The following is a 27633-nucleotide window of genomic DNA, read 5'->3' on the forward strand; positions in this document are numbered from 1 at the left end:
TCAACCGAGACTGAGGAACTGCTTAACGGTGCTGACTTTTCGCACCCAGGCATATCATCAGTCGACAGCGACGGCTCAGAGCCTGGTCTCGTCATCGACGAAGACGCTCTCGAAGACGACGCTGCCTGCGAAGACATGCGGGAGGACAACAATGCAGGTGGTCAGCCCCCGAAACGTCCGCATCCCTCGACCGGCTCCCTGTCGTATTCGACGCCGTCAGAAGAAGAGTGGTTGAAGGAAGGCAAGGGCACCCCGAAGCCTGACTGCAAGAAGGCTAGGCAAGACGCCAGTCTTACGTCCCAAACCCCCCTCCCATTACCCGATAATGAAGGTACTAAGTCTTAATGTACGAGGACTGCGTCAACACCGCAAGCAGAGGGCACTTGGCTCCCTGCTGGAATCCCTTGGAGTCGACGTCGCGTTTCTCCAGGAAACGCACTTCAGCAGCATTTCGGAAGCAAAGTCCTTCTCCCAGCGTATTGGCACGAATGGTTTTTACAGTTTCGGCAACCCGCGGTCTCGGGGCGTTGCCATCTTGCTTACAAGTCGTTTTCGTGGCACAGTTCTACGGCACAGTTATGATTTTGAAGGCCGAGTGGTCTCAGTTGACATATCAGTTCAAGGACGCGACAATCGCCTGATATCAGTGTACGCGCCTACTGACTATCAGGAAAGGAACGAGTTCTTCAGAAACCTGGATCCGTACCTGATGGGAAAGAGGGATGTGCTCCTTGCTGGTGACTTTAACTGCGTCCTTGACGATGTCCACGACAGAGCCGGAGGAACAGCAAGAAACCAGCCCTGGAAGGCCAAGGAACTGAGTCGTTTAGTCAGGGCATGTGACTTGACGGACGCGTGGAATCACCTACACGGAGACACTCCAGGTTTTACGTACTCCTTTCAGGATCGTCACGCGCGACTGGACAGATTCTACGTGACCAAGACGGTGGTACCGGCTCTCGTGGACTGTGCGGTGGTGCAAGTGGGCACGTCAGCACAGTACTTCTCCGACCATCGGGCATTGGTTTTGGACACGCAAGACTCCTCGGGCTTTGGACTACAACGTGCCCCTTGGCGCCTTAACGTGTCACTCTTGGAAGATGACAGGGTGGTGGCGGACTTAACGGCATACCTTCGCTTAAAAATGGCTGAAGACCGGTCACTCGAGTGGTGGGATAGCTTGAAGGAGGGAGCGCGCGACATCCTGCAGATCTGGGGAAAACAGCTAGCTGCGGAGAAACGCCGTGAGGTTCGCGTCCTGCAAGTCGGTCTCAGAGGTCTCTTGGAAGCTGGTCTGGAGACCCAGGAGGAGGTTTCCGCGTACAAGGAGCTCCTGGCGGAACTATCGGCCTTGCTACACAGGAAGTCTCAGGGATGGGCACCGTCCACAGGCCGACGTCGAGGGTCTCCGTACCAGACAGCGGCAACGCGGTCTACCCTTGCTGCAACCCAGCGTTCTTCCCCGGTACGTCTGGAACGTCTCGTGCAGGAGGACGGCACAGTGGCCACCTCGTTGGAACACATTGTCAGCACCTGTCAAGACTTCTTCGCCAGCCTGTTCTCGCGCAAACCAGTGCAGACAGCGCTGTGGGAGAACATCTGTGCCGACTACCCCAGTTTGACAGCTGACCAGTCGGGAGACCTGGACTTCGACGTGTCCATCCCGGAGGTTTACCAAGCGGCAAAGTCTATGAAGAAAGGGAAGTGTCCAGGACCAGATGGACTTCCTATCGAATTCTATCTGCGATTTTGGGACTTGCTTGGTGAAGCCCTCTGGGAGGTCTTCGCCGAGGCCGTGGAGCAGGGTATCCTGCCAGCGTCATCTCGATGCGGTCTAATAAAACTCCTCTGCAAGGACAAGAACCGCCGCGAAGAGCTTACGGCGTGGAGACCGATAACGTTACTCAACGTGGATTACAAAATCTTTGCCAAAGTAATCCAGCAACGGCTTGGCCGCGTAATGCACTTGCTCGTATCTCCCGTCCAGGCTTGCTCCGTCCCAGGCCGCAGCATCCAGCAGCATCTTTTTGCTCTGCGGGATATATTCTACTGGGCTGCCGACCGAGCTACACCTGCATTCGTAGTGTCCTTCGACCAGCAGAAGGCGTTCGACCGTGTGTGCCACGAATTCCTGTTTTTCGTGCTGCGCCGGGCAGGATTTGGCGAGTGCTTCCAGCGATTGGTGAGGCTGCTCTACAACGACGCCCGCAGTCAGGTCCTGGCCAACGGAAAACCGTCTGAGGCTTTTCCTGTGCAATCCGGAGTTAGGCAGGGGTGCCCGCTCTCACCTCTTCTTTACGTGCTCGTCTTTGAGGCCGCCATACGGATGATTTCAAGACAAAGCCTGGTGCCTCGCCTACCTATTCCCGGCAGCCACCGTTTCCCCACGGCGTTTGCCTACGCCGATGACCTCACGGTGTGCCTACCAGACGCGACCGCGATCCGACCTGTGCTCGATTGCTTGGAACAGTACGGCAACGCTTCTGGAGCCAAGGTGAACGAAGGCAAGTCTGCAGTGCTGGCGCTTGGCGCGGATTTCCCCTACAGCCACGCCTATGGCATTCCTGTCAAGGAGTCGTGCAGGATCTTAGGAATCCAGTTCAATAGACGAGGCCCCCTTACGAACAACTGGGCCACGGCGCTACGGGGGATGGAGTCTCGGCTGCAGTCGCTATCCGCCGTCTTCCTGGACTTGAGGGCACGCGCAGAGGCAGTGTCAAGACACATCTGCTCGCCGCTTTGGTATTTTGGCACGGCCTTTCAACCTGCCATGGTGACCGCCCGACGAGCCGACCGCATGACGTTCCAGTTCTTCTGGGACGGCCGTCCCGAACGAGTACAGCGCTCAGTGATGGTGAGGCCCTCCCGGCTTGGCGGATGGAACTTCCCGGACGTCCGACTGTTTTGTGCAGCCCTCGGTTTGGCGACACTCTTCGGCGTGCTACGCGACACAGGGCACATTTCCCATGACCTCGCTGTCTTCTTTAGCGGGCCATCGATCCGTGTCTTTGGTGGGACGTACGACCTCACCCGCCCTCACAGTGATCGGCGGATGGTGTTCTATCAGCTCATGCGCATGTACGCCACACGCATACACCAGCACCTCCCGGATGCCGACTTTCCTACGTGGACCGCAAGAAGCCTGTACGAGGCGCTGTGTGAGATCTACCGTCCCGTCCGACAACCAGCAGAGCAACACGACCGAAGCAACCTAACGTCTCGGCTCATCGAGGGCTCACGCGCCGACATCCTCTGGCAGCACAGTCACGACGTCCTCCCGGCACGAGCTCGACTACACCGTTTCGGGCTATCCAGGTCAACCGCTTGCGCAGTCTGTGGCGAAGAAGAGACACATCGGCACATCTTCTTCGACTGTGTCAACGCTGCTGCTCTGTGGCGACGGGTGGCCATGCTGTATGGACTCCCTCGAGTCTCCTACGAGACCGTTCACTTCCTGGACCCCATCCCAGTTCCGACGCGGAAGCAACCCGCCTTTCTGCTGCTCGCGGCAGAAATCAGCTATCAGCTGTGGTGCGCCCGAACTCGGACTGTGTACGGCTCTGCCCCCGCCATCCTTGTGAACTTGATGTTCGCGTGCCGCGTTGCTCTGAGGACACGCCTCAAGATGGAACTTCGGGCCCTGGGCCGCCAGGAATTTCGTAGCCGGTGGAAGAACCACCACAACGTCTTCGTGCTCGCGCGGGGTGAAGTCGTGGTGAAGTTATGAAGAGACAGTGGCTTCATGACAGCTGTTACGATGTAAATTTTTGTATAGTAGTTGTATAGTCGCCGGTCATCAAACTTTCATCTTTCAATAATGTGTAATCTGTGATATATATTTAAAAGTGTATATATGTTTTGTATATAGCTGCTCTCCTTTGTGTATAGGCTTTGTACAGAACTGCTCTCCTTCGATTTTGTATATAGATTTTGTACATAGCTGTTTCCAGCATTAGTTCCGGGTATTGTTTTGATCGCCTCCTGTGTTCCGTGTTTTTGCTTTTGGCGTTGTAAGGTTTTTCCGTTCGTAAGGATTTCCGTTGTATCGTTTATTCAATTCAATAAATATTTACTAAAGATCACCGTGGAGGGGGACAACACAATGAGCTTCTAGACAATTTTTGATAGGCCTAACCCGTTTGGGGAAGGCTACATCATTCAATTCAAAGAGAAAACATGCGTCCAGGTCGGACGTGTCCTGACCGGCCACACCCAGACCCCCAAGGCAAGTCAAACAAATAAAGGAAAAGAAAGAGAGAGAGGCGGGACTCCACCACTTTGCCTCTCATATGTTTTAAATAGGGCGTCGACGAACGCAGAAAATTCAGGACATATGCTCTGGTCTCCCTTCAAATCCGCGTAATGATCTTTCGCCTTTTACGACGACGACGACGACGAGCGGGTTGGGATGTGTTGTTCGATCGCTCTGCTAAATTTCATTGAATTTTGTTTAATTTCAAGCTCCTGGCAGCCTCTTCCAGCTGCGTTTCGCCAAGGAAGATGGCAGCCCGTCGGAAAATTCAACGTGAGTTAAGCTTTTTCTTGGAAACGGACCAGGACGTTCGCATGAGCGACGTTCTGCAGTCTATGCTCAAACATGTGGGGGTTAATGCCTCGAAGGGGATTAACCCATTTGGACATGGCAGGTTTGCCATCACGGTGCGCTCTAAGCAGGCGGCGGAAGCCCTTGCAGCGAAGGGCATGTTAGAAGTTAAAGGGCGAGACTATGTGCTTGTTCCTTGCGAAAGGAACACAAAGACCGTATCGCTGCATTTCTTGCCGATAGAGGTTCCCAATGAAGACGTGGAAGTGGAATTTAAGAAGTACGGGCAAGTGATCACGGTGAAGCGTGACTACTTCCAGGAGGCCCCGACCATCGAAAGGGGTAGTCGGCGGGTCATCATGGTGATGGACCGGGAAGTACCCAACTTTGTTGAAATTGACGGATTCCAGACCATGTGTGTCTATTCCGGAATGCGCAAGACGTGTCGGCGATGCGGTCAGGCGGGTCACTTCTCTTTCAATTGCCGGACTGAGTATTGTCTGCGATGCAGTGAGTATGGCCACTCTGCCAGGGGGTGCCAAGCCCCATGCAAGAAGTGTGGCGAAGACCACGCAGCCTCAGCCTGTGCGGTGACGTCCTATGCGAACGTTACATCCCGGGCAGAGCCGGGCAGGCCGTTGGCAGAGAACGTCCTTGAGGCAACCGAGGTGCCAGAGCGGGTAGCAGATTGGTCAGAGGCCGTGGCAAAGGAGCTTGATGTACGAGTGGAAGAGCGAGGCGTGACTGTCCCGGGGCCGAGTGCTACAGCTGAAGAGTCTGGCAGCGGCGAGACAGTGCCTGACGCCATGGGCGAGGAGAGTCCGTCCGACACCCAGGATGGTGACCTGTCCCACAGCCTGTCTGGTGGGAGCTTAGTGATAGCGACGGGTAATATCGAGGCCGACACGGAAGAGGACGACCCCAAGGGTGAGAACGTCAACATGGAGGACGACAAGGGTGAGAATGTCAACATGGAGGACGATAAGGATGAAAACGTCAACATGGAGGACGACAAGGGTGAAAACGTCAACGTGGAGGACGACGAGGGTGAAAACGTCAACATGGAGGACGACGAGGGTGCTTCACCAGCAGGGATGAAACGTCCGCTTTCGACGGGGACAGTTTCGTCCGGAAGCAAAAGTGTGCATCAACTGCCCGGACAGCTGGCCTCCCTTCCACAGCGAGGCAGAGGGTGCAGGAAAAAGATTAAGAACTGACTTTCGCGCGAAATGGAACTTGTCTGGTGAGAGGACTAGTGTTTCTCGTTTTATTAATTACGTTCAAACTCGCAACGTTTAATATTCGGGGACTGCGAGGATATAAGAAGCAGGAAATGTTTAAAGAGGTAGTTCAGAAACTGGATCTACACATTGTATGTTTGCAAGAAACACACTTCTTCTGCCTGGCAGATGTTAGAAATTTTGAGCGCACTACTGGTATGATAACTGTGAGTAGCTTTGGAGCGAGGAATTCCCGGGGCGTAACGATAGCCTTGTCGCCTTCTTTCCGGGGCGAGATAAGGCAGTACGTCCGGGACGATCAAGGTCGAGTCATCGTGGCAGACGTTGTGTTTGAAGGGAAAGTCTATAAAATTGTAAACGTCTACGTGCCTATAGATAATCAGGAAAGAAGTTTGTTCTTCGAGTCGTTAGATGGCTTTTTGGTTGGTTCCGGGGAAAGAATCCTGACCGGTGACTTTAATTGTGTACTTAATGAATGTGTTGACTGCACAGGGGGATCTTTAGTTAGCAGGCCATGGAAAGCTAAGGGGTTGAGGCGCTTAGTAAATGCTTACGATTTTGTTGATGCATGGGAACATGTGTATGGTTCAACGCGCGGTTTTACTTTTCATGCGCAAGGCCGAAGTGTGCGTTTAGACAGGTGCTATGTAAATCGTACTGTGACGCGTAACATTGTGGACTGTGAAGTAGCGCAACTTAATACTGGATCTGTTTATTTGAGTGACCATTGCATGCTGGCAGTCGAGTTTGCTTTTGTAGGCGGATTTGGGAGGCTTCCCAACCGGTGGCGACTGAACACTAGTCTGTTGTATGACGACGAAGTGGCAGACGATATTAGACGTATAATCAGTAGCCACGAAGCCAAAGGAATATGTTCGGTTGACTGGTGGGAGACGTTGAAGGGCGAAATAATTCACGCGTTTAAAAAGTGGGGGAAGCAACGTGCCCGGGAGCGGAGGGAAATGATCTATGCCATACGGTGGGGTCTGCGCAGTTTGCGCGGTTTGGGCCTAGAGACCGCAGCCCAACTAGAAGCATATAGGGAACTGCAAGAAGACTTAAGCGTATTGCTTCTGAAGTCGACGCCACCAGTGCAGAGACCGAATTACGCAGGGCAGGTAGTTATGACCTCTCGCGAGTTAAACACAGCGACGGTGAGAAGACGGCCCACAGCCTTGCAAGAAGTCTGTGGGTCTGATGGTGTCCTGCGTCAGACGCAAGACGAAATAGAGGAAGCGTGCGTGGATTTTTACGCTGAACTATACGCTCCAAAACACGTGGATAGGGACGCGTGGAAGCTGCTGGACAAACACTTACCGAAATTAGAGGGAGGAGGTGAAATATTTGAAAATGAGTTTTCGGTGGAAGAGATAACAGAAGCAATGAAGGCATTGAGGTTGGGTAAGAGCCCGGGATCTGACGGTCTCCCACCAGAGTTTTACCGTGTATTTTGGAGGGAACTGGCACTGCCGTTAACCACGGTTTTTCGTTTGTGCCTGAGAGAAGGAAGTTTACCGCAATCCCTTAGAGTCGGGGTCATCAAATTGTTGTGCAAAGATGAAAATAGGAGGACAGAGTTAAGGGCTTGGCGACCGGTGACCCTGTTAAATACAGACTATAAAATACTGGCAAAGGCAATGCAGCTGAGATTAAGTCAGGCGATGGACTGTTTGCTGTCGCCGGCTCAGGCCTCTGCTGTTAAGGGAAGGAGCGTGCACTCGCACTTGATGGCATTGCGAGACATGATTGGTTACTACCAGCAGAGACAGGGCTCTCTTCTTCTGGCCAGTTTTGACCAGGAAAAGGCGTTCGATAGGGTCGCACATGATTATATGTTCCATGTGCTGGAGAGAATTGGTCTTCCTTTGGTATTCAGGCGGTTTGTTGGGTTGCTGTATACGGACATAAGCAGCGTCATCGAAATCAATGGCAAGTTGAGCAGAAGATTCTCAGTCCTGTCAGGGGTTCGCCAAGGCTGCCCGATCTCACCCCTATTGTATGCCCTGTGCTTTGAGCCGTTTGTCAGGCTTGTGGCAAGCAGTGCCGCCATCCCGAAGGCGTTCACACCAGGAAGTGTTGGCTTGTCCACGGTGTTTGCATACGCCGATGACATGACGCTGTGCACGACTAAGCCGTCGGCGATCGGGGAGGCTCTGAGGCTCATGGAGGTATACGCTGCGGGCTCAGGTGCACGCCTTAATAAGGAAAAGTCAGCAGTCATGAAAGTGAATCTCCCAGGAAGTCAAGTGCAGATAGCCGGCATACCCGTCGTGCAGCAAATGAAGGTGCTTGGCATCGTCTTTACGGCGGAGGGCGTGGCACCCAGGACATGGACTGAGATTCAGAAAAGTCTTGATGCTGTCAAAGAGAAATACGAGGGGATCAGCACAGGGTATAGAGGAAGACGGGATATAATCAGAAATGAAATGTGTTCAGCCATTTGGTACGCGGGCACATGCACTCTTCCTACGAGAGTGGTGGAAAAGAAGCTGACTCGTACAATGATGTCCGTTCTTTGGCAGGGGAGGCCTGAGAAAGTAAAAAGGGTTGTAATTCAGGGACCAGCTGAGTGCGGGGGGTTTAGCATTTTCAATATCAGGCTAATGTGTGTGGCCTTGGCCATCACTCAGACGTGTAGGGCTTTGGAGGACGGGGATCATGTTGCCAAGTCCTTGGCTCTGTATAGTATGGGAACGTTGTGTACTCTTTTTGGTGTGCCAATCAATCACTTGTTGCCCAGAGCCGAGACACCCGGCCGATTTTATGTAGAACTTGCTAAGTACGTACGAATTTTGCAAAGGGTGCTGCCAAGTGACAACATCAGGTTCCTGACGACGAAGAAAATCTATGAGACGTTGTTCTATGAATGTAAGAAGGACGAGATCACCACGCATGTTGCCGAAACGAGAGGGTTATTACTGTCCACCTATTTAGAGGATGACCGCGCGGATGTCGCCTGGGAAATGTCCCACAATGTATTACCCGTGGCAACAAGGCTGTATCGTTTTCGTTTTCGTGCATCTAGCGATTGTGCGACATGTGGTGGTGTAGAGAACCACAAACACATTTTTTATGATTGTATAATGGCAGCTGCAATGTGGCGAAAAATGGCGGATTTGTTTGCGTTGCCTGTTATTCAGTATACTACAGTGCACGTGTTTGACCCTGTGCCAGTGGGACGAGGGCAGGTTCCATCATTTTGCCTGCTTTTAAATGAGATAAAATTTCAGTTGTGGTCATCAAGAAACAGAAAATTGTACGGGGGCACGAACGAGTCCCTGCGAGTTGTGACGTTTTACGTGAGGCTGTCCTTGCACAGGAAGCTCCAACACGAGTTGGACGTTATCGGGGAGGTGGCCTTTAAGAAACGGTGGAAATCCCACTGGAGAGTTTTTATACGACAGCAAGGGAAAGTGCTGATCAAATTTTGAGTGGGGTAGGATGCGGAGCGATAGTTGTTTCTGTTGGACTGGTCGCTTCTGGGAAACCAGAAGTCTGGGATGGGGTCACACCACGTGCAATGTACGAATGTGGATAGCGCTTCAAGTGTTAAGTTCTGGGTTTTGTGAGTAGGCTCTGGAGGGACTGGGTTTTGGTGGTGATGGTAGTTTGGTAGTTTTGGATGGTAGTTTTTGACAATAAAGTTCGCCTTTTACTAAAGATCACCGTGGAGGGGGACAGCACAATGAGCTTCTAGACAATTTTTGATAGGCCTAACCCGTTTGGGGAAGGCTACATCATTCAACTCAAAGAGAAAACATGCGTCCAGGTCGGACGTGTCCTGACCGGCCACACCCGGACCCCCAAAACAAGTCAAACAAATAAAGGAAAAGAAAGAGAGAGAGACGGGCCTCCACCACTTTGCGTCTCATATGTTTTAAATAGGGCGTCGACGAACGCAGAAATTTCAGGACATATGCTCTGGTCTCCCTTCAAATCCGCGTATTGATCTTTCGCCTTTTACTAAAGATCACCGTGGAGGGGGACAGCACAATGAGCTTCTAGACAATTTTTGATAGGCCTAACCCGTTTGGGGACGGCTACATCATTCAATTCAAAGAGAAAACATGCGTCCAGGTCGGACGTGTCCTGACCGGCCACACCCGGACCCCCAAAACAAGTCAAACAAATAAAGGAAAAGAAAGAGAGAGAGACGGGCCTCCACCACTTTGCGTCTCATATGTTTTAAATAGGGCGTCGACGAACGCAGAAATTTCAGGACATATGCTCTGGTCTCCCTTCAAATCCGCGTATTGATCTTTCGCCTTTTACTAAAGATCACCGTGGAGGGGGACAGCACAATGAGCTTCTAGACAATTTTTGATAGGCCTAACCCGTTTGGGGAAGGCTACATCATTCAATTCAAAGAGAAAACATGCGTCCAGGTCGGACGTGTCCTGACCGGCCACACCCGGACCCCCAAAACAAGTCAAACAAATAAAGGAAAAGAAAGAGAGAGAGACGGGCCTCCACCACTTTGCGTCTCATATGTTTTAAATAGGGCGTCGACGAACGCAGAAATTTCAGGACATATGCTCTGGTCTCCCTTCAAATCCGCGTATTGATCTTTCGCCTTTTACTAAAGATCACCGTGGAGGGGGACAGCACAATGAGCTTCTAGACAATTTTTGATAGGCCTAACCCGTTTGGGGACGGCTACATCATTCAATTCAAAGAGAAAACATGCGTCCAGGTCGGACGTGTCCTGACCGGCCACACCCGGACCCCCAAAACAAGTCAAACAAATAAAGGAAAAGAAAGAGAGAGAGACGGGCCTCCACCACTTTGCGTCTCATATGTTTTAAATAGGGCGTCGACGAACGCAGAAATTTCAGGACATATGCTCTGGTCTCCCTTCAAATCCGCGTATTGATCTTTCGCCTTTTACTAAAGATCACCGTGGAGGGGGACAGCACAATGAGCTTCTAGACAATTTTTGATAGGCCTAACCCGTTTGGGGACGGCTACATCATTCAATTCAAAGAGAAAACATGCGTCCAGGTCGGACGTGTCCTGACCGGCCACACCCGGACCCCCAAAACAAGTCAAACAAATAAAGGAAAAGAAAGAGAGAGAGACGGGCCTCCACCACTTTGCGTCTCATATGTTTTAAATAGGGCGTCGACGAACGCAGAAATTTCAGGACATATGCTCTGGTCTCCCTTCAAATCCGCGTATTGATCTTTCGCCTTTTACTAAAGATCACCGTGGAGGGGGACAGCACAATGAGCTTCTAGACAATTTTTGATAGGCCTAACCCGTTTGGGGAAGGCTACATCATTCAATTCAAAGAGAAAACATGCGTCCAGGTCGGACGTGTCCTGACCGGCCACACCCGGACCCCCAAAACAAGTCAAACAAATAAAGGAAAAGAAAGAGAGAGAGACGGGCCTCCACCACTTTGCGTCTCATATGTTTTAAATAGGGCGTCGACGAACGCAGAAATTTCAGGACATATGCTCTGGTCTCCCTTCAAATCCGCGTATTGATCTTTCGCCTTTTACTAAAGATCACCGTGGAGGGGGACAGCACAATGAGCTTCTAGACAATTTTTGATAGGCCTAACCCGTTTGGGGAAGGCTACATCATTCAATTCAAAGAGAAAACATGCGTCCAGGTCGGACGTGTCCTGACCGGCCACACCCGGACCCCCAAAACAAGTCAAACAAATAAAGGAAAAGAAAGAGAGAGAGACGGGCCTCCACCACTTTGCGTCTCATATGTTTTAAATAGGGCGTCGACGAACGCAGAAATTTCAGGACATATGCTCTGGTCTCCCTTCAAATCCGCGTATTGATCTTTCGCCTTTTACTAAAGATCACCGTGGAGGGGGACAGCACAATGAGCTTCTAGACAATTTTTGATAGGCCTAACCCGTTTGGGGACGGCTACATCATTCAATTCAAAGAGAAAACATGCGTCCAGGTCGGACGTGTCCTGACCGGCCACACCCGGACCCCCAAAACAAGTCAAACAAATAAAGGAAAAGAAAGAGAGAGAGACGGGCCTCCACCACTTTGCGTCTCATATGTTTTAAATAGGGCGTCGACGAACGCAGAAATTTCAGGACATATGCTCTGGTCTCCCTTCAAATCCGCGTATTGATCTTTCGCCTTTTACTAAAGATCACCGTGGAGGGGGACAGCACAATGAGCTTCTAGACAATTTTTGATAGGCCTAACCCGTTTGGGGAAGGCTACATCATTCAATTCAAAGAGAAAACATGCGTCCAGGTCGGACGTGTCCTGACCGGCCACACCCGGACCCCCAAAACAAGTCAAACAAATAAAGGAAAAGAAAGAGAGAGAGACGGGCCTCCACCACTTTGCGTCTCATATGTTTTAAATAGGGCGTCGACGAACGCAGAAATTTCAGGACATATGCTCTGGTCTCCCTTCAAATCCGCGTATTGATCTTTCGCCTTTTACTAAAGATCACCGTGGAGGGGGACAGCACAATGAGCTTCTAGACAATTTTTGATAGGCCTAACCCGTTTGGGGACGGCTACATCATTCAATTCAAAGAGAAAACATGCGTCCAGGTCGGACGTGTCCTGACCGGCCACACCCGGACCCCCAAAACAAGTCAAACAAATAAAGGAAAAGAAAGAGAGAGAGACGGGCCTCCACCACTTTGCGTCTCATATGTTTTAAATAGGGCGTCGACGAACGCAGAAATTTCAGGACATATGCTCTGGTCTCCCTTCAAATCCGCGTATTGATCTTTCGCCTTTTACTAAAGATCACCGTGGAGGGGGACAGCACAATGAGCTTCTAGACAATTTTTGATAGGCCTAACCCGTTTGGGGAAGGCTACATCATTCAATTCAAAGAGAAAACATGCGTCCAGGTCGGACGTGTCCTGACCGGCCACACCCGGACCCCCAAAACAAGTCAAACAAATAAAGGAAAAGAAAGAGAGAGAGACGGGCCTCCACCACTTTGCGTCTCATATGTTTTAAATAGGGCGTCGACGAACGCTGAAATTTCAGGACATATGCTCTGGTCTCCCTTCAAATCCGCGTATTGATCTTTCGCCTTTTACTAAAGATCACCGTGGAGGGGGACAGCACAATGAGCTTCTAGACAATTTTTGATAGGCCTAACCCGTTTGGGGAAGGCTACATCATTCAATTCAAAGAGAAAACATGCGTCCAGGTCGGACGTGTCCTGACCGGCCACACCCGACCCCCAAAACAAGTCAAACAAATAAAGGAAAAGAAAGAGAGAGAGACGGGCCTCCACCACTTTGCGTCTCATATGTTTTAAATAGGGCGTCGACGAACGCTGAAATTTCAGGACATATGCTCTGGTCTCCCTTCAAATCCGCGTATTGATCTTTCGCCTTTTACTAAAGATCACCGTGGAGGGGGACAGCACAATGAGCTTCTAGACAATTTTTGATAGGCCTAACCCGTTTGGGGAAGGCTACATCATTCAATTCAAAGAGAAAACATGCGTCCAGGTCGGACGTGTCCTGACCGGCCACACCCGGACCCCCAAAACAAGTCAAACAAATAAAGGAAAAGAAAGAGAGAGAGACGGGCCTCCACCACTTTGCGTCTCATATGTTTTAAATAGGGCGTCGACGAACGCAGAAATTTCAGGACATATGCTCTGGTCTCCCTTCAAATCCGCGTATTGATCTTTCGCCTTTTACTAAAGATCACCGTGGAGGGGGACAGCACAATGAGCTTCTAGACAATTTTTGATAGGCCTAACCCGTTTGGGGAAGGCTACATCATTCAATTCAAAGAGAAAACATGCGTCCAGGTCGGACGTGTCCTGACCGGCCACACCCGGACCCCCAAAACAAGTCAAACAAATAAAGGAAAAGAAAGAGAGAGAGACGGGCCTCCACCACTTTGCGTCTCATATGTTTTAAATAGGGCGTCGACGAACGCTGAAATTTCAGGACATATGCTCTGGTCTCCCTTCAAATCCGCGTATTGATCTTTCGCCTTTTACTAAAGATCACCGTGGAGGGGGACAGCACAATGAGCTTCTAGACAATTTTTGATAGGCCTAACCCGTTTGGGGAAGGCTACATCATTCAATTCAAAGAGAAAACATGCGTCCAGGTCGGACGTGTCCTGACCGGCCACACCCGACCCCCAAAACAAGTCAAACAAATAAAGGAAAAGAAAGAGAGAGAGACGGGCCTCCACCACTTTGCGTCTCATATGTTTTAAATAGGGCGTCGACGAACGCTGAAATTTCAGGACATATGCTCTGGTCTCCCTTCAAATCCGCGTATTGATCTTTCGCCTTTTACTAAAGATCACCGTGGAGGGGGACAGCACAATGAGCTTCTAGACAATTTTTGATAGGCCTAACCCGTTTGGGGAAGGCTACATCATTCAATTCAAAGAGAAAACATGCGTCCAGGTCGGACGTGTCCTGACCGGCCACACCCAGACCCCCAAAACAAGTCAAACAAATAAAGGAAAAGAAAGAGAGAGAGACGGGACTCCACCACTTTGCCTCTCATATGTTTTAAATAGGGCGTCGACGAACGCTGAAAATTCAGGACATATGCTCTGGTCTCCCTTCAAATCCGCGTATTGATCTTTCGCCTTTTACTAAAGATCACCGTGGAGGGGGACAGCACAATGAGCTTCTAGACAATTTTTGATAGGCCTAACCCGTTTGGGGAAGGCTACATCATTCAATTCAAAGAGAAAACATGCGTCCAGGTCGGACGTGTCCTGACCGGCCACACCCAGACCCCCAAAACAAGTCAAACAAATAAAGGAAAAGAAAGAGAGAGAGACGGGACTCCACCACTTTGCCTCTCATATGTTTTAAATAGGGCGTCGACGAACGCTGAAAATTCAGGACATATGCTCTGGTCTCCCTTCAAATCCGCGTATTGATCTTTCGCCTTTTACTAAAGATCACCGTGGAGGGGGACAGCACAATGAGCTTCTAGACAATTTTTGATAGGCCTAACCCGTTTGGGGAAGGCTACATCATTCAATTCAAAGAGAAAACATGCGTCCAGGTCGGACGTGTCCTGACCGGCCACACCCAGACCCCCAAAACAAGTCAAACAAATAAAGGAAAAGAAAGAGAGAGAGACGGGACTCCACCACTTTGCCTCTCATATGTTTTAAATAGGGCGTCGACGAACGCTGAAATTTCAGGACATATGCTCTGGTCTCCCTTCAAATCCGCGTATTGATCTTTCGCCTTTTACTAAAGATCACCGTGGAGGGGGACAGCACAATGAGCTTCTAGACAATTTTTGATAGGCCTAACCCGTTTGGGGAAGGCTACATCATTCAATTCAAAGAGAAAACATGCGTCCAGGTCGGACGTGTCCTGACCGGCCACACCCAGACCCCCAAAACAAGTCAAACAAATAAAGGAAAAGAAAGAGAGAGAGACGGGACTCCACCACTTTGCCTCTCATATGTTTTAAATAGGGCGTCGACGAACGCTGAAAATTCAGGACATATGCTCTGGTCTCCCTTCAAATCCGCGTATTGATCTTTCGCCTTTTACTAAAGATCACCGTGGAGGGGGACAGCACAATGAGCTTCTAGACAATTTTTGATAGGCCTAACCCGTTTGGGGAAGGCTACATCATTCAATTCAAAGAGAAAACATGCGTCCAGGTCGGACGTGTCCTGACCGGCCACACCCAGACCCCCAAAACAAGTCAAACAAATAAAGGAAAAGAAAGAGAGAGAGACGGGACTCCACCACTTTGCCTCTCATATGTTTTAAATAGGGCGTCGACGAACGCTGAAAATTCAGGACATATGCTCTGGTCTCCCTTCAAATCCGCGTATTGATCTTTCGCCTTTTACTAAAGATCACCGTGGAGGGGGACAGCACAATGAGCTTCTAGACAATTTTTGATAGGCCTAACCCGTTTGGGGAAGGCTACATCATTCAATTCAAAGAGAAAACATGCGTCCAGGTCGGACGTGTCCTGACCGGCCACACCCAGACCCCCAAAACAAGTCAAACAAATAAAGGAAAAGAAAGAGAGAGAGACGGGACTCCACCACTTTGCCTCTCATATGTTTTAAATAGGGCGTCGACGAACGCTGAAATTTCAGGACATATGCTCTGGTCTCCCTTCAAATCCGCGTATTGATCTTTCGCCTTTTACTAAAGATCACCGTGGAGGGGGACAGCACAATGAGCTTCTAGACAATTTTTGATAGGCCTAACCCGTTTGGGGAAGGCTACATCATTCAATTCAAAGAGAAAACATGCGTCCAGGTCGGACGTGTCCTGACCGGCCACACCCGACCCCCAAAACAAGTCAAACAAATAAAGGAAAAGAAAGAGAGAGAGACGGGACTCCACCACTTTGCCTCTCATATGTTTTAAATAGGGCGTCGACGAACGCTGAAATTTCAGGACATATGCTCTGGTCTCCCTTCAAATCCGCGTATTGATCTTTCGCCTTTTACTAAAGATCACCGTGGAGGGGGACAGCACAATGAGCTTCTAGACAATTTTTGATAGGCCTAACCCGTTTGGGGAAGGCTACATCATTCAATTCAAAGAGAAAACATGCGTCCAGGTCGGACGTGTCCTGACCGGCCACACCCAGACCCCCAAAACAAGTCAAACAAATAAGGAAAAGAAAGAGAGAGAGACGGGACTCCACCACTTTGCCTCTCATATGTTTTAAATAGGGCGTCGACGAACGCTGAAATTTCAGGACATATGCTCTGGTCTCCCTTCAAATCCGCGTATTGATCTTTCGCCTTTTACTAAAGATCACCGTGGAGGGGGACAGCACAATGAGCTTCTAGACAATTTTTGATAGGCCTAACCCGTTTGGGGAAGGCTACATCATTCAATTCAAAGAGAAAACATGCGTCCAGGTCGGACGTGTCCTGACCGGCCACACCCAGACCCCCAAAACAAGTCAAACAAATAAAGGAAAAGAAAGAGAGAGAGACGGGACTCCACCACTTTGCCTCTCATATGTTTTAAATAGGGCGTCGACGAACGCTGAAATTTCAGGACATATGCTCTGGTCTCCCTTCAAATCCGCGTATTGATCTTTCGCCTTTTACTAAAGATCACCGTGGAGGGGGACAGCACAATGAGCTTCTAGACAATTTTTGATAGGCCTAACCCGTTTGGGGAAGGCTACATCATTCAATTCAAAGAGAAAACATGCGTCCAGGTCGGACGTGTCCTGACCGGCCACACCCAGACCCCCAAAACAAGTCAAACAAATAAAGGAAAAGAAAGAGAGAGAGACGGGACTCCACCACTTTGCCTCTCATATGTTTTAAATAGGGCGTCGACGAACGTTGAAATTTCAGGACATATGCTCTGGTCTCCCTTCAAATCCGCGTATTGATCTTTCGCCTTTTACTAAAGATCACCGTGGAGGGGGACAGCACAATGAGCTTCTAGACAATTTTTGATAGGCCTAACCCGTTTGGGGAAGGCTACATCATTCAATTCAAAGAGAAAACATGCGTCCAGGTCGGACGTGTCCTGACCGGCCACACCCAGACCCCCAAAACAAGTCAAACAAATAAGGAAAAGAAAGAGAGAGAGACGGGACTCCACCACTTTGCCTCTCATATGTTTTAAATAGGGCGTCGACGAACGTTGAAAATTCAGGACATATGCTCTGGTCTCCCTTCAAATCCGCGTATTGATCTTTCGCCTTTTACTAAAGATCACCGTGGAGGGGGACAGCACAATGAGCTTCTAGACAATTTTTGATAGGCCTAACCCGTTTGGGGAAGGCTACATCATTCAATTCAAAGAGAAAACATGCGTCCAGGTCGGACGTGTCCTGACCGGCCACACCCAGACCCCCAAAACAAGTCAAACAAATAAAGGAAAAGAAAGAGAGAGAGACGGGACTCCACCACTTTGCCTCTCATATGTTTTAAATAGGGCGTCGACGAACGTTGAAAATTCAGGACATATGCTCTGGTCTCCCTTCAAATCCGCGTATTGATCTTTCGCCTTTTACTAAAGATCACCGTGGAGGGGGACAGCACAATGAGCTTCTAGACAATTTTTGATAGGCCTAACCCGTTTGGGGAAGGCTACATCATTCAATTCAAAGAGAAAACATGCGTCCAGGTCGGACGTGTCCTGACCGGCCACACCCAGACCCCCAAAACAAGTCAAACAAATAAAGGAAAAGAAAGAGAGAGAGACGGGACTCCACCACTTTGCCTCTCATATGTTTTAAATAGGGCGTCGACGAACGTTGAAATTTCAGGACATATGCTCTGGTCTCCCTTCAAATCCGCGTATTGATCTTTCGCCTTTTACTAAAGATCACCGTGGAGGGGGACAGCACAATGAGCTTCTAGACAATTTTTGATAGGCCTAACCCGTTTGGGGAAGGCTACATCATTCAATTCAAAGAGAAAACATGCGTCCAGGTCGGACGTGTCCTGACCGGCCACACCCAGACCCCCAAAACAAGTCAAACAAATAAGGAAAAGAAAGAGAGAGAGACGGGACTCCACCACTTTGCCTCTCATATGTTTTAAATAGGGCGTCGACGAACGTTGAAATTTCAGGACATATGCTCTGGTCTCCCTTCAAATCCGCGTATTGATCTTTCGCCTTTTACTAAAGATCACCGTGGAGGGGGACAGCACAATGAGCTTCTAGACAATTTTTGATAGGCCTAACCCGTTTGGGGAAGGCTACATCATTCAATTCAAAGAGAAAACATGCGTCCAGGTCGGACGTGTCCTGACCGGCCACACCCAGACCCCCAAAACAAGTAAAACAAATAGAGGAAAAGAAACAAAGGGAGAGACAGGACTCCACCACTTTGCCTCTCATATGTTTGAAATAGGGCGTCGACGAACGTTGAAAATTTCAGGACATATGCTCTGGTCTCCCTTCAAATCCGCGTATTGATCTTTCGCCTTTTACTAAAGATCACCGTGGAGGGGGACAGCACAATGAGCTTCTAGTCAATTTTTGATAGGCCTAACCCGTTTGGGGAAGGCTACATCATTCAATTCAAAGAGAAAACATGCGTTCAGGTCGGACGTGTCCTGACCAGCCACACCCCCAGCCCAAAACAGATAAAACAAATAGAGGAAAAGAAACAAAGGGAGAGACAGGACTCCACCACTTTGCCTCTCATATGTTTGAAATAGGGCGTCGACGAACGTTGAAAATTTAGGACATATGCTCTGGTCTCCCTTCAAATCCGCGTATTGATCTTTCGCCTTTTACGACGACGACGACGAGCGGGTTGGGATGTGTTGTTCGATCGCTCTGCTAAATTTCATTGAATTTTGTTTAATTTCAAGCTCCTGGCAGCCTCTTCCAGCTGCGTTTCGCCAAGGAAGATGGCAGCCCGTCGGAAAATTCAACGTGAGTTAAGCTTTTTCTTGGAAACGGACCAGGACGTTCGCATGAGCGACGTTCTGCAGTCTATGCTCAAACATGTGGGAGTTAATGCCTCGAAGGGGATTAACCCATTTGGACATGGCAGGTTTGCCATCACGGTGCGCTCTAAGCAGGCGGCGGAAGCCCTTGCAGCGAAGGGCATGTTAGAAGTTAAAGGGCGAGACTATGTGCTTGTTCCTTGCGAAAGGAACACAAAGACCGTATCGCTGCATTTCTTGCCGATAGAGGTTCCCAATGAAGACGTGGAAGTGGAATTTAAGAAGTACGGGCAAGTGATCACGGTGAAGCGTGACTACTTCCAGGAGGCCCCGACCATCGAAAGGGGTAGTCGGCGGGTCATCATGGTGATGGACCGGGAAGTACCCAACTTTGTTGAAATTGACGGATTCCAGACCATGTGTGTCTATTCCGGAATGCGCAAGACGTGTCGGCGATGCGGTCAGGCGGGTCACTTCTCTTTCAATTGCCGGACTGAGTATTGTCTGCGATGCAGTGAGTATGGCCACTCTGCCAGGGGGTGCCAAGCCCCATGCAAGAAGTGTGGCGAAGACCACGCAGCCTCAGCCTGTGCGGTGACGTCCTATGCGAACGTTACATCCCGGGCAGAGCCGGGCAGGCCGTTGGCAGAGAACGTCCTTGAGGCAACCGAGGTGCCAGAGCGGGTAGCAGATTGGTCAGAGGCCGTGGCAAAGGAGCTTGATGTACGAGTGGAAGAGCGAGGCGTGACTGTCCCGGGGCCGAGTGCTACAGCTGAAGAGTCTGGCAGCGGCGAGACAGTGCCTGACGCCATGGGCGAGGAGAGTCCGTCCGACACCCAGGATGGTGACCTGTCCCACAGCCTGTCTGGTGGGAGCTTAGTGATAGCGACGGGTAATATCGAGGCCGACACGGAAGAGGACGACCCCAAGGGTGAGAACGTCAACATGGAGGACGACAAGGGTGAGAATGTCAACATGGAGGACGATAAGGATGAAAACGTCAACATGGAGGACGACAAGGGTGAAAACGTCAACGTGGAGGACGACGAGGGTGAAAACGTCAACATGGAGGACGACGAGGGTGCTTCACCAGCAGGGATGAAACGTCCGCTTTCGACGGGGACAGTTTCGTCCGGAAGCAAAAGTGTGCATCAACTGCCCGGACAGCTGGCCTCCCTTCCACAGCGAGGCAGAGGGTGCAGGAAAAAGATTAAGAACTGACTTTCGCGCGAAATGGAACTTGTCTGGTGAGAGGACTAGTGTTTCTCGTTTTATTAATTACGTTCAAACTCGCAACGTTTAATATTCGGGGACTGCGAGGATATAGGAAGCAGGAAATGTTTAAAGAGGTAGTTCAGAAACTGGATCTACACATTGTATGTTTGCAAGAAACACACTTCTTCTGCCTGGCAGATGTTAGAAATTTTGAGCGCACTACTGGTATGATAACTGTGAGTAGCTTTGGAGCGAGGAATTCCCGGGGCGTAACGATAGCCTTGTCGCCTTCTTTCCGGGGCGAGATAAGGCAGTACGTCCGGGACGATCAAGGTCGAGTCATCGTGGCAGACGTTGTGTTTGAAGGGAAAGTCTATAAAATTGTAAACGTCTACGTGCCTATAGATAATCAGGAAAGAAGTTTGTTCTTCGAGTCGTTAGATGGCTTTTTGGTTGGTTCCGGGGAAAGAATCCTGACCGGTGACTTTAATTGTGTACTTAATGAATGTGTTGACAGCACAGGGGGATCTTTAGCTAGCAGGCCATGGAAAGCTAAGGGGTTGAGGCGCTTAGTAAATGCTTACAATTTTGTTGATGCATGGGAACATGTGTATGGTTCAACGCGCGGTTTTACTTTTCATGCGCAAGGCCGAAGTGTGCGTTTAGACAGGTGCTATGTAAATCGTACTGTGACGCGTAACATTGTGGACTGTGAAGTAGCGCAACTTAATACTGGATCTGTTTATTTGAGTGACCATTGCATGCTGGCAGTCGAGTTTGCTTTTGTAGGCGGATTTGGGAGGCTTCCCAACCGGTGGCGACTGAACACTAGTCTGTTGTATGACGACGAAGTGGCAGACGATATTAGACGTATAATCAGTAGCCACGAAGCCAAAGGAATATGTTCGGTTGACTGGTGGGAGACGTTGAAGGGCGAAATAATTCACGCGTTTAAAAAGTGGGGGAAGCAACGTGCCCGGGAGCGGAGGGAAATGATCTATGCCATACGGTGGGGTCTGCGCAGTTTGCGCGGTTTGGGCCTAGAGACCGCAGCCCAACTAGAAGCATATAGGGAACTGCAAGAAGACTTAAGCGTATTGCTTCTGAAGTCGACGCCACCAGTGCAGAGACCGAATTACGCAGGGCAGGTAGTCATGACCTCTCGCGAGTTAAACACAGCGACGGTGAGAAGACGGCCCACAGCCTTGCAAGAAGTCTGTGGGTCTGATGGTGTCCTGCGTCAGACGCAAGACGAAATAGAGGAAGCGTGCGTGGATTTTTACGCTGAACTATACGCTCCAAAACACGTGGATAGGGACGCGTGGAAGCTGCTGGACAAACACTTACCGAAATTAGAGGGAGGAGGTGAAATATTTGAAAATGAGTTTTCGGTGGAAGAGATAACAGAAGCAATGAAGGCATTGAGGTTGGGTAAGAGCCCGGGATCTGACGGTCTCCCACCAGAGTTTTACCGTGTATTTTGGAGGGAACTGGCGCTGCCGTTAACCACGGTTTTTCGTTTGTGCCTGAGAGAAGGAAGTTTACCGCAATCCCTTAGAGTCGGGGTCATCAAATTGTTGTGTAAAGATGAAAATAGGAGGACAGAGTTAAGGGCTTGGCGACCGGTGACCCTGTTAAATACAGATTATAAAATACTGGCAAAGGCAATGCAGCTGAGATTAAGTCAGGCGATGGACTGTTTGCTGTCGCCGGCTCAGGCCTCTGCTGTTAAGGGAAGGAGCGTGCACTCGCACTTGATGGCATTGCGAGACATGATTGGTTACTACCAGCAGAGACAGGGCTCTCTTCTTCTGGCCAGTTTTGACCAGGAGAAGGCGTTCGATAGGGTCGCACATGATTATATGTTCCATGTGCTGGAGAGAATCGGTCTTCCTTTGGTATTCAGGCGGTTTGTTGGGTTGCTGTATACCGACATAAGCAGCGTCATCGAAATTAATGGCAAGTTGAGCAGAAGATTCTCAGTCCTGTCAGGGGTTCGCCAAGGCTGCCCGATCTCACCCCTATTGTATGCCCTGTGCTTTGAGCCGTTTGTCAGGCTTGTGGCAAGCAGTGCCGCCATCCCGAAGGCGTTCACACCAGGAAGTGTTGGCTTGTCCACGGTGTTTGCATACGCCGATGACATGACGCTGTGCACGACAAGGCCGTCGGCGATCGGGGAGGCTCTGAGGCTCATGGAGGTATACGCTGCGGGCTCAGGCGCACGCCTTAATAAGGAAAAGTCAGCAGTCATGAAAGTGAATCTCCCAGGAAGTCAAGTGCAGATAGCCGGCATACCCGTCGTGCAGCAAATGAAGGTGCTTGGCATCGTCTTTACGGCGGAGGGCGTGGCACCCAGGACATGGACTGAGATTCAGAAAAGTCTTGATGCTGTCAAAGAGAAATACGAGGGGATCAGCACAGGGTATAGAGGAAGACGGGATATAATCAGAAATGAAATGTGTTCAGCCATTTGGTACGCGGGCACATGCACTCTTCCTACGAGAGTGGTGGAAAAGAAGCTGACCCGTACAATGATGTCCGTTCTTTGGCAGGGGAGGCCTGAGAAAGTAAAAAGGGTTGTAATTCAGGGACCAGCTGAGTGCGGGGGGTTTAGCATTTTTAATATCAGGCTAATGTGTGTGGCCTTGGCCATCACTCAGACGTGTAGGGCTTTGGAGGACGGGGATCATGTTGCCAAGTCCTTGGCTCTGTATAGTATGGGAACGTTGTGTACTCTTTTTGGTGTGCCAATCAATCACTTGTTGCCCAGAGCCGAGACACCCGGCCGATTTTATGTAGAACTTGCTAAGTATGTACGAATTTTGCAAAGGGTGCTGCCAAGTGACAACATCAGGTTCCTGACGACGAAGAAAATCTATGAGACGTTGTTCTATGAATGTAAGAAGGACGAGATCACCACGCATGTTGCCGAAACGAGAGGGTTATTACTGTCCACCTATTTAGATGATGACCGCGCGGATGTCGCCTGGGAAATGTCCCACAATGTATTACCGGTGGCAACAAGGCTGTATCGTTTTCGTTTTCGTGCATCTAGCGATTGTGCGACATGTGGTGGTGTAGAGAACCACAAACATATTTTTTATGATTGTATAATGGCAGCTGCAATGTGGCGAAAAATGGCGGATTTGTTTGCGTTGCCTGTTATTCAGTATACTACAGTGCACGTGTTTGACCCTGTGCCAGTGGGACGAGGGCAGGTTCCATCATTTTGCCTACTTTTAAATGAGATAAAATTTCAGTTGTGGTCATCAAGAAACAGAAAATTGTACGGGGGCACGAACGAGTCCCTGCGAGTTGTGACGTTTTACGTGAGGCTGTCCTTGCACAGGAAGCTCCAACACGAGTTGGACGTTATCGGGGAGGCGGCCTTTAAGAAACGGTGGAAATCCCACTGGAGAGTTTTTATACGACAGCAAGGGAAAGTGCTGATCAAATTTTGAGTGGGGTAGGATGCGGAGCGACAGTTGTTTCTGTTGGACTGGTCGCTTCTGGGAAACCAGAAGTCTGGGATGGGGTCACACCACGTGCAATGTACGAATGTGGATAGCGCTTCAAGTGTTAAGTTCTGGGTTTTGTGAGTAGGATCTGGAGGGACTGGGTTTTGGTGGTGATGGTAGTTTGGTAGTTTTGGATGGTAGTTTTTGACAATAAAGTTCGCCTTTTACTAAAGATCACCGTGGAGGGGGACAGCACAATGAGCTTCTAGTCAATTTTTGATAAGCCTAACCCGTTTGGGGAAGGCTACATCATTCAATTCAAAGAGAAAACATGCGTTCAGGTCGGACGTGTCCTGACCAGCCACACCCCCAGCCCAAAACAGATAAAACAAATAGAGGAAAAGAAACAAAGGGAGAGACAGGACTCCACCACTTTGCCTCTCATATGTTTGAAATAGGGCGTCGACGAACGTTGAAAATTTAGGACATATGCTCTGGTCTCCCTTCAAATCCGCGTATTGATCTTTCGCCTTTTACTAAAGATCACCGTGGAGGGGGACAGCACAATGAGCTTCTAGTCAATTTTTGATAAGCCTAACCCGTTTGGGGAAGGCTACATCATTCAATTCAAAGAGAAAACATGCGTTCAGGTCGGACGTGTCCTGACCAGCCACACCCCCAGCCCAAAACAGATAAAACAAATAGAGGAAAAGAAACAAAGGGAGAGACAGGACTCCACCACTTTGCCTCTCATATGTTTGAAATAGGGCGTCGACGAACGTTGAAAATTTAGGACATATGCTCTGGTCTCCCTTCAAATCCGCGTATTGATCTTTCGCCTTTTACTAAAGATCACCGTGGAGGGGGACAGCACAATGAGCTTCTAGTCAATTTTTGATAAGCCTAACCCGTTTGGGGAAGGCTACATCATTCAATTCAAAGAGAAAACATGCGTTCAGGTCGGACGTGTCCTGACCAGCCACACCCCCAGCCCAAAACAGATAAAACAAATAGAGGAAAAGAAACAAAGGGAGAGACAGGACTCCACCACTTTGCCTCTCATATGTTTGAAATAGGGCGTCGACGAACGTTGAAAATTTAGGACATATGCTCTGGTCTCCCTTCAAATCCGCGTATTGATCTTTCGCCTTTTACTAAAGATCACCGTGGAGGGGGACAGCACAATGAGCTTCTAGTCAATTTTTGATAAGCCTAACCCGTTTGGGGAAGGCTACATCATTCAATTCAAAGAGAAAACATGCGTTCAGGTCGGACGTGTCCTGACCAGCCACACCCCCAGCCCAAAACAGATAAAACAAATAGAGGAAAAGAAACAAAGGGAGAGACAGGACTCCACCACTTTGCCTCTCATATGTTTGAAATAGGGCGTCGACGAACGTTGAAAATTTAGGACATATGCTCTGGTCTCCCTTCAAATCCGCGTATTGATCTTTCGCCTTTTACTAAAGATCACCGTGGAGGGGGACAGCACAATGAGCTTCTAGTCAATTTTTGATAAGCCTAACCCGTTTGGGGAAGGCTACATCATTCAATTCAAAGAGAAAACATGCGTTCAGGTCGGACGTGTCCTGACCAGCCACACCCCCAGCCCAAAACAGATAAAACAAATAGAGGAAAAGAAACAAAGGGAGAGACAGGACTCCACCACTTTGCCTCTCATATGTTTGAAATAGGGCGTCGACGAACGTTGAAAATTTAGGACATATGCTCTGGTCTCCCTTCAAATCCGCGTATTGATCTTTCGCCTTTTACTAAAGATCACCGTGGAGGGGGACAGCACAATGAGCTTCTAGTCAATTTTTGATAAGCCTAACCCGTTTGGGGAAGGCTACATCATTCAATTCAAAGAGAAAACATGCGTTCAGGTCGGACGTGTCCTGACCAGCCACACCCCCAGCCCAAAACAGATAAAACAAATAGAGGAAAAGAAACAAAGGGAGAGACAGGACTCCACCACTTTGCCTCTCATATGTTTGAAATAGGGCGTCGACGAACGTTGAAAATTTAGGACATATGCTCTGGTCTCCCTTCAAATCCGCGTATTGATCTTTCGCCTTTTACTAAAGATCACCGTGGAGGGGGACAGCACAATGAGCTTCTAGTCAATTTTTGATAAGCCTAACCCGTTTGGGGAAGGCTACATCATTCAATTCAAAGAGAAAACATGCGTTCAGGTCGGACGTGTCCTGACCAGCCACACCCCCAGCCCAAAACAGATAAAACAAATAGAGGAAAAGAAACAAAGGGAGAGACAGGACTCCACCACTTTGCCTCTCATATGTTTGAAATAGGGCGTCGACGAACGTTGAAAATTTAGGACATATGCTCTGGTCTCCCTTCAAATCCGCGTATTGATCTTTCGCCTTTTACTAAAGATCACCGTGGAGGGGGACAGCACAATGAGCTTCTAGTCAATTTTTGATAAGCCTAACCCGTTTGGGGAAGGCTACATCATTCAATTCAAAGAGAAAACATGCGTTCAGGTCGGACGTGTCCTGACCAGCCACACCCCCAGCCCAAAACAGATAAAACAAATAGAGGAAAAGAAACAAAGGGAGAGACAGGACTCCACCACTTTGCCTCTCATATGTTTGAAATAGGGCGTCGACGAACGTTGAAAATTTAGGACATATGCTCTGGTCTCCCTTCAAATCCGCGTATTGATCTTTCGCCTTTTACTAAAGATCACCGTGGAGGGGGACAGCACAATGAGCTTCTAGTCAATTTTTGATAAGCCTAACCCGTTTGGGGAAGGCTACATCATTCAATTCAAAGAGAAAACATGCGTTCAGGTCGGACGTGTCCTGACCAGCCACACCCCCAGCCCAAAACAGATAAAACAAATAGAGGAAAAGAAACAAAGGGAGAGACAGGACTCCACCACTTTGCCTCTCATATGTTTGAAATAGGGCGTCGACGAACGTTGAAAATTTAGGACATATGCTCTGGTCTCCCTTCAAATCCGCGTATTGATCTTTCGCCTTTTACTAAAGATCACCGTGGAGGGGGACAGCACAATGAGCTTCTAGTCAATTTTTGATAAGCCTAACCCGTTTGGGGAAGGCTACATCATTCAATTCAAAGAGAAAACATGCGTTCAGGTCGGACGTGTCCTGACCAGCCACACCCCCAGCCCAAAACAGATAAAACAAATAGAGGAAAAGAAACAAAGGGAGAGACAGGACTCCACCACTTTGCCTCTCATATGTTTGAAATAGGGCGTCGACGAACGTTGAAAATTTAGGACATATGCTCTGGTCTCCCTTCAAATCCGCGTATTGATCTTTCGCCTTTTACTAAAGATCACCGTGGAGGGGGACAGCACAATGAGCTTCTAGTCAATTTTTGATAAGCCTAACCCGTTTGGGGAAGGCTACATCATTCAATTCAAAGAGAAAACATGCGTTCAGGTCGGACGTGTCCTGACCAGCCACACCCCCAGCCCAAAACAGATAAAACAAATAGAGGAAAAGAAACAAAGGGAGAGACAGGACTCCACCACTTTGCCTCTCATATGTTTGAAATAGGGCGTCGACGAACGTTGAAAATTTAGGACATATGCTCTGGTCTCCCTTCAAATCCGCGTATTGATCTTTCGCCTTTTACTAAAGATCACCGTGGAGGGGGACAGCACAATGAGCTTCTAGTCAATTTTTGATAAGCCTAACCCGTTTGGGGAAGGCTACATCATTCAATTCAAAGAGAAAACATGCGTTCAGGTCGGACGTGTCCTGACCAGCCACACCCCCAGCCCAAAACAGATAAAACAAATAGAGGAAAAGAAACAAAGGGAGAGAC

The 27633-nt window shown here is 49.3% G+C and overlaps 41 non-coding genes across 41 annotated transcripts; all 41 read left to right on the forward strand.

Annotated features, from left to right (window-relative positions):
• Positions 1-9700: 9700 nt before the first annotated feature.
• LOC135379426 (U5 spliceosomal RNA) lies at positions 9701-9821 on the forward strand. The gene has a single exon (XR_010418921.1). It is a non-coding gene; the product is annotated as a U5 spliceosomal RNA (small nuclear RNA).
• A 187-nt stretch (positions 9822-10008) lies between these two features.
• LOC135380103 (U5 spliceosomal RNA) lies at positions 10009-10130 on the forward strand. Its single transcript, XR_010419537.1, has one exon. It is a non-coding gene; the product is annotated as a U5 spliceosomal RNA (small nuclear RNA).
• A 186-nt stretch (positions 10131-10316) lies between these two features.
• Positions 10317-10437, forward strand: LOC135379429 (U5 spliceosomal RNA). Its single transcript, XR_010418923.1, has one exon. It is a non-coding gene; the product is annotated as a U5 spliceosomal RNA (small nuclear RNA).
• Positions 10438-10624: 187 nt separating this feature from the next.
• On the forward strand, positions 10625-10745 carry LOC135379430 (U5 spliceosomal RNA). Its single transcript, XR_010418924.1, has one exon. It is a non-coding gene; the product is annotated as a U5 spliceosomal RNA (small nuclear RNA).
• Positions 10746-10932: 187 nt separating this feature from the next.
• LOC135380104 (U5 spliceosomal RNA) lies at positions 10933-11054 on the forward strand. Its single transcript, XR_010419538.1, has one exon. It is a non-coding gene; the product is annotated as a U5 spliceosomal RNA (small nuclear RNA).
• Positions 11055-11240: 186 nt separating this feature from the next.
• LOC135380105 (U5 spliceosomal RNA) lies at positions 11241-11362 on the forward strand. The gene has a single exon (XR_010419539.1). It is a non-coding gene; the product is annotated as a U5 spliceosomal RNA (small nuclear RNA).
• A 186-nt stretch (positions 11363-11548) lies between these two features.
• Positions 11549-11669, forward strand: LOC135379431 (U5 spliceosomal RNA). The gene has a single exon (XR_010418925.1). It is a non-coding gene; the product is annotated as a U5 spliceosomal RNA (small nuclear RNA).
• Positions 11670-11856: 187 nt separating this feature from the next.
• Positions 11857-11978, forward strand: LOC135380106 (U5 spliceosomal RNA). The gene has a single exon (XR_010419540.1). It is a non-coding gene; the product is annotated as a U5 spliceosomal RNA (small nuclear RNA).
• Positions 11979-12164: 186 nt separating this feature from the next.
• LOC135379432 (U5 spliceosomal RNA) lies at positions 12165-12285 on the forward strand. The gene has a single exon (XR_010418926.1). It is a non-coding gene; the product is annotated as a U5 spliceosomal RNA (small nuclear RNA).
• Positions 12286-12472: 187 nt separating this feature from the next.
• On the forward strand, positions 12473-12594 carry LOC135380108 (U5 spliceosomal RNA). Its single transcript, XR_010419541.1, has one exon. It is a non-coding gene; the product is annotated as a U5 spliceosomal RNA (small nuclear RNA).
• A 186-nt stretch (positions 12595-12780) lies between these two features.
• Positions 12781-12902, forward strand: LOC135380109 (U5 spliceosomal RNA). The gene has a single exon (XR_010419542.1). It is a non-coding gene; the product is annotated as a U5 spliceosomal RNA (small nuclear RNA).
• Positions 12903-13087: 185 nt separating this feature from the next.
• On the forward strand, positions 13088-13209 carry LOC135380110 (U5 spliceosomal RNA). Its single transcript, XR_010419543.1, has one exon. It is a non-coding gene; the product is annotated as a U5 spliceosomal RNA (small nuclear RNA).
• Positions 13210-13395: 186 nt separating this feature from the next.
• On the forward strand, positions 13396-13517 carry LOC135380111 (U5 spliceosomal RNA). Its single transcript, XR_010419544.1, has one exon. It is a non-coding gene; the product is annotated as a U5 spliceosomal RNA (small nuclear RNA).
• Positions 13518-13703: 186 nt separating this feature from the next.
• On the forward strand, positions 13704-13825 carry LOC135380112 (U5 spliceosomal RNA). The gene has a single exon (XR_010419545.1). It is a non-coding gene; the product is annotated as a U5 spliceosomal RNA (small nuclear RNA).
• Positions 13826-14010: 185 nt separating this feature from the next.
• Positions 14011-14132, forward strand: LOC135380113 (U5 spliceosomal RNA). The gene has a single exon (XR_010419546.1). It is a non-coding gene; the product is annotated as a U5 spliceosomal RNA (small nuclear RNA).
• Positions 14133-14318: 186 nt separating this feature from the next.
• Positions 14319-14440, forward strand: LOC135380114 (U5 spliceosomal RNA). The gene has a single exon (XR_010419547.1). It is a non-coding gene; the product is annotated as a U5 spliceosomal RNA (small nuclear RNA).
• Positions 14441-14626: 186 nt separating this feature from the next.
• On the forward strand, positions 14627-14748 carry LOC135380115 (U5 spliceosomal RNA). The gene has a single exon (XR_010419548.1). It is a non-coding gene; the product is annotated as a U5 spliceosomal RNA (small nuclear RNA).
• Positions 14749-14934: 186 nt separating this feature from the next.
• On the forward strand, positions 14935-15056 carry LOC135380116 (U5 spliceosomal RNA). Its single transcript, XR_010419549.1, has one exon. It is a non-coding gene; the product is annotated as a U5 spliceosomal RNA (small nuclear RNA).
• Positions 15057-15242: 186 nt separating this feature from the next.
• Positions 15243-15364, forward strand: LOC135380118 (U5 spliceosomal RNA). The gene has a single exon (XR_010419550.1). It is a non-coding gene; the product is annotated as a U5 spliceosomal RNA (small nuclear RNA).
• Positions 15365-15550: 186 nt separating this feature from the next.
• On the forward strand, positions 15551-15672 carry LOC135380120 (U5 spliceosomal RNA). Its single transcript, XR_010419552.1, has one exon. It is a non-coding gene; the product is annotated as a U5 spliceosomal RNA (small nuclear RNA).
• Positions 15673-15858: 186 nt separating this feature from the next.
• Positions 15859-15980, forward strand: LOC135380121 (U5 spliceosomal RNA). The gene has a single exon (XR_010419553.1). It is a non-coding gene; the product is annotated as a U5 spliceosomal RNA (small nuclear RNA).
• Positions 15981-16165: 185 nt separating this feature from the next.
• Positions 16166-16287, forward strand: LOC135380122 (U5 spliceosomal RNA). The gene has a single exon (XR_010419554.1). It is a non-coding gene; the product is annotated as a U5 spliceosomal RNA (small nuclear RNA).
• Positions 16288-16472: 185 nt separating this feature from the next.
• Positions 16473-16594, forward strand: LOC135380123 (U5 spliceosomal RNA). Its single transcript, XR_010419555.1, has one exon. It is a non-coding gene; the product is annotated as a U5 spliceosomal RNA (small nuclear RNA).
• A 186-nt stretch (positions 16595-16780) lies between these two features.
• Positions 16781-16902, forward strand: LOC135380124 (U5 spliceosomal RNA). The gene has a single exon (XR_010419556.1). It is a non-coding gene; the product is annotated as a U5 spliceosomal RNA (small nuclear RNA).
• A 186-nt stretch (positions 16903-17088) lies between these two features.
• On the forward strand, positions 17089-17210 carry LOC135380125 (U5 spliceosomal RNA). Its single transcript, XR_010419557.1, has one exon. It is a non-coding gene; the product is annotated as a U5 spliceosomal RNA (small nuclear RNA).
• Positions 17211-17395: 185 nt separating this feature from the next.
• On the forward strand, positions 17396-17517 carry LOC135380126 (U5 spliceosomal RNA). Its single transcript, XR_010419558.1, has one exon. It is a non-coding gene; the product is annotated as a U5 spliceosomal RNA (small nuclear RNA).
• A 186-nt stretch (positions 17518-17703) lies between these two features.
• LOC135380127 (U5 spliceosomal RNA) lies at positions 17704-17825 on the forward strand. Its single transcript, XR_010419559.1, has one exon. It is a non-coding gene; the product is annotated as a U5 spliceosomal RNA (small nuclear RNA).
• Positions 17826-18011: 186 nt separating this feature from the next.
• On the forward strand, positions 18012-18133 carry LOC135380128 (U5 spliceosomal RNA). Its single transcript, XR_010419560.1, has one exon. It is a non-coding gene; the product is annotated as a U5 spliceosomal RNA (small nuclear RNA).
• Positions 18134-18318: 185 nt separating this feature from the next.
• LOC135380129 (U5 spliceosomal RNA) lies at positions 18319-18440 on the forward strand. Its single transcript, XR_010419561.1, has one exon. It is a non-coding gene; the product is annotated as a U5 spliceosomal RNA (small nuclear RNA).
• Positions 18441-18629: 189 nt separating this feature from the next.
• Positions 18630-18751, forward strand: LOC135379826 (U5 spliceosomal RNA). Its single transcript, XR_010419280.1, has one exon. It is a non-coding gene; the product is annotated as a U5 spliceosomal RNA (small nuclear RNA).
• A 5552-nt stretch (positions 18752-24303) lies between these two features.
• Positions 24304-24425, forward strand: LOC135379228 (U5 spliceosomal RNA). Its single transcript, XR_010418731.1, has one exon. It is a non-coding gene; the product is annotated as a U5 spliceosomal RNA (small nuclear RNA).
• Positions 24426-24612: 187 nt separating this feature from the next.
• On the forward strand, positions 24613-24734 carry LOC135379229 (U5 spliceosomal RNA). The gene has a single exon (XR_010418732.1). It is a non-coding gene; the product is annotated as a U5 spliceosomal RNA (small nuclear RNA).
• A 187-nt stretch (positions 24735-24921) lies between these two features.
• On the forward strand, positions 24922-25043 carry LOC135379231 (U5 spliceosomal RNA). Its single transcript, XR_010418734.1, has one exon. It is a non-coding gene; the product is annotated as a U5 spliceosomal RNA (small nuclear RNA).
• A 187-nt stretch (positions 25044-25230) lies between these two features.
• LOC135379232 (U5 spliceosomal RNA) lies at positions 25231-25352 on the forward strand. Its single transcript, XR_010418735.1, has one exon. It is a non-coding gene; the product is annotated as a U5 spliceosomal RNA (small nuclear RNA).
• Positions 25353-25539: 187 nt separating this feature from the next.
• LOC135379233 (U5 spliceosomal RNA) lies at positions 25540-25661 on the forward strand. The gene has a single exon (XR_010418736.1). It is a non-coding gene; the product is annotated as a U5 spliceosomal RNA (small nuclear RNA).
• A 187-nt stretch (positions 25662-25848) lies between these two features.
• LOC135379234 (U5 spliceosomal RNA) lies at positions 25849-25970 on the forward strand. The gene has a single exon (XR_010418737.1). It is a non-coding gene; the product is annotated as a U5 spliceosomal RNA (small nuclear RNA).
• A 187-nt stretch (positions 25971-26157) lies between these two features.
• Positions 26158-26279, forward strand: LOC135379235 (U5 spliceosomal RNA). Its single transcript, XR_010418738.1, has one exon. It is a non-coding gene; the product is annotated as a U5 spliceosomal RNA (small nuclear RNA).
• Positions 26280-26466: 187 nt separating this feature from the next.
• On the forward strand, positions 26467-26588 carry LOC135379236 (U5 spliceosomal RNA). Its single transcript, XR_010418739.1, has one exon. It is a non-coding gene; the product is annotated as a U5 spliceosomal RNA (small nuclear RNA).
• A 187-nt stretch (positions 26589-26775) lies between these two features.
• Positions 26776-26897, forward strand: LOC135379237 (U5 spliceosomal RNA). The gene has a single exon (XR_010418740.1). It is a non-coding gene; the product is annotated as a U5 spliceosomal RNA (small nuclear RNA).
• A 187-nt stretch (positions 26898-27084) lies between these two features.
• LOC135379238 (U5 spliceosomal RNA) lies at positions 27085-27206 on the forward strand. Its single transcript, XR_010418741.1, has one exon. It is a non-coding gene; the product is annotated as a U5 spliceosomal RNA (small nuclear RNA).
• Positions 27207-27393: 187 nt separating this feature from the next.
• Positions 27394-27515, forward strand: LOC135379239 (U5 spliceosomal RNA). The gene has a single exon (XR_010418742.1). It is a non-coding gene; the product is annotated as a U5 spliceosomal RNA (small nuclear RNA).
• Positions 27516-27633: the final 118 nt, after the last annotated feature.

This window comes from Ornithodoros turicata, chromosome 1 (assembly GCF_037126465.1).
Source record: "Ornithodoros turicata isolate Travis chromosome 1, ASM3712646v1, whole genome shotgun sequence".
NCBI lineage: Eukaryota > Metazoa > Arthropoda > Arachnida > Ixodida > Argasidae > Ornithodoros > Ornithodoros turicata.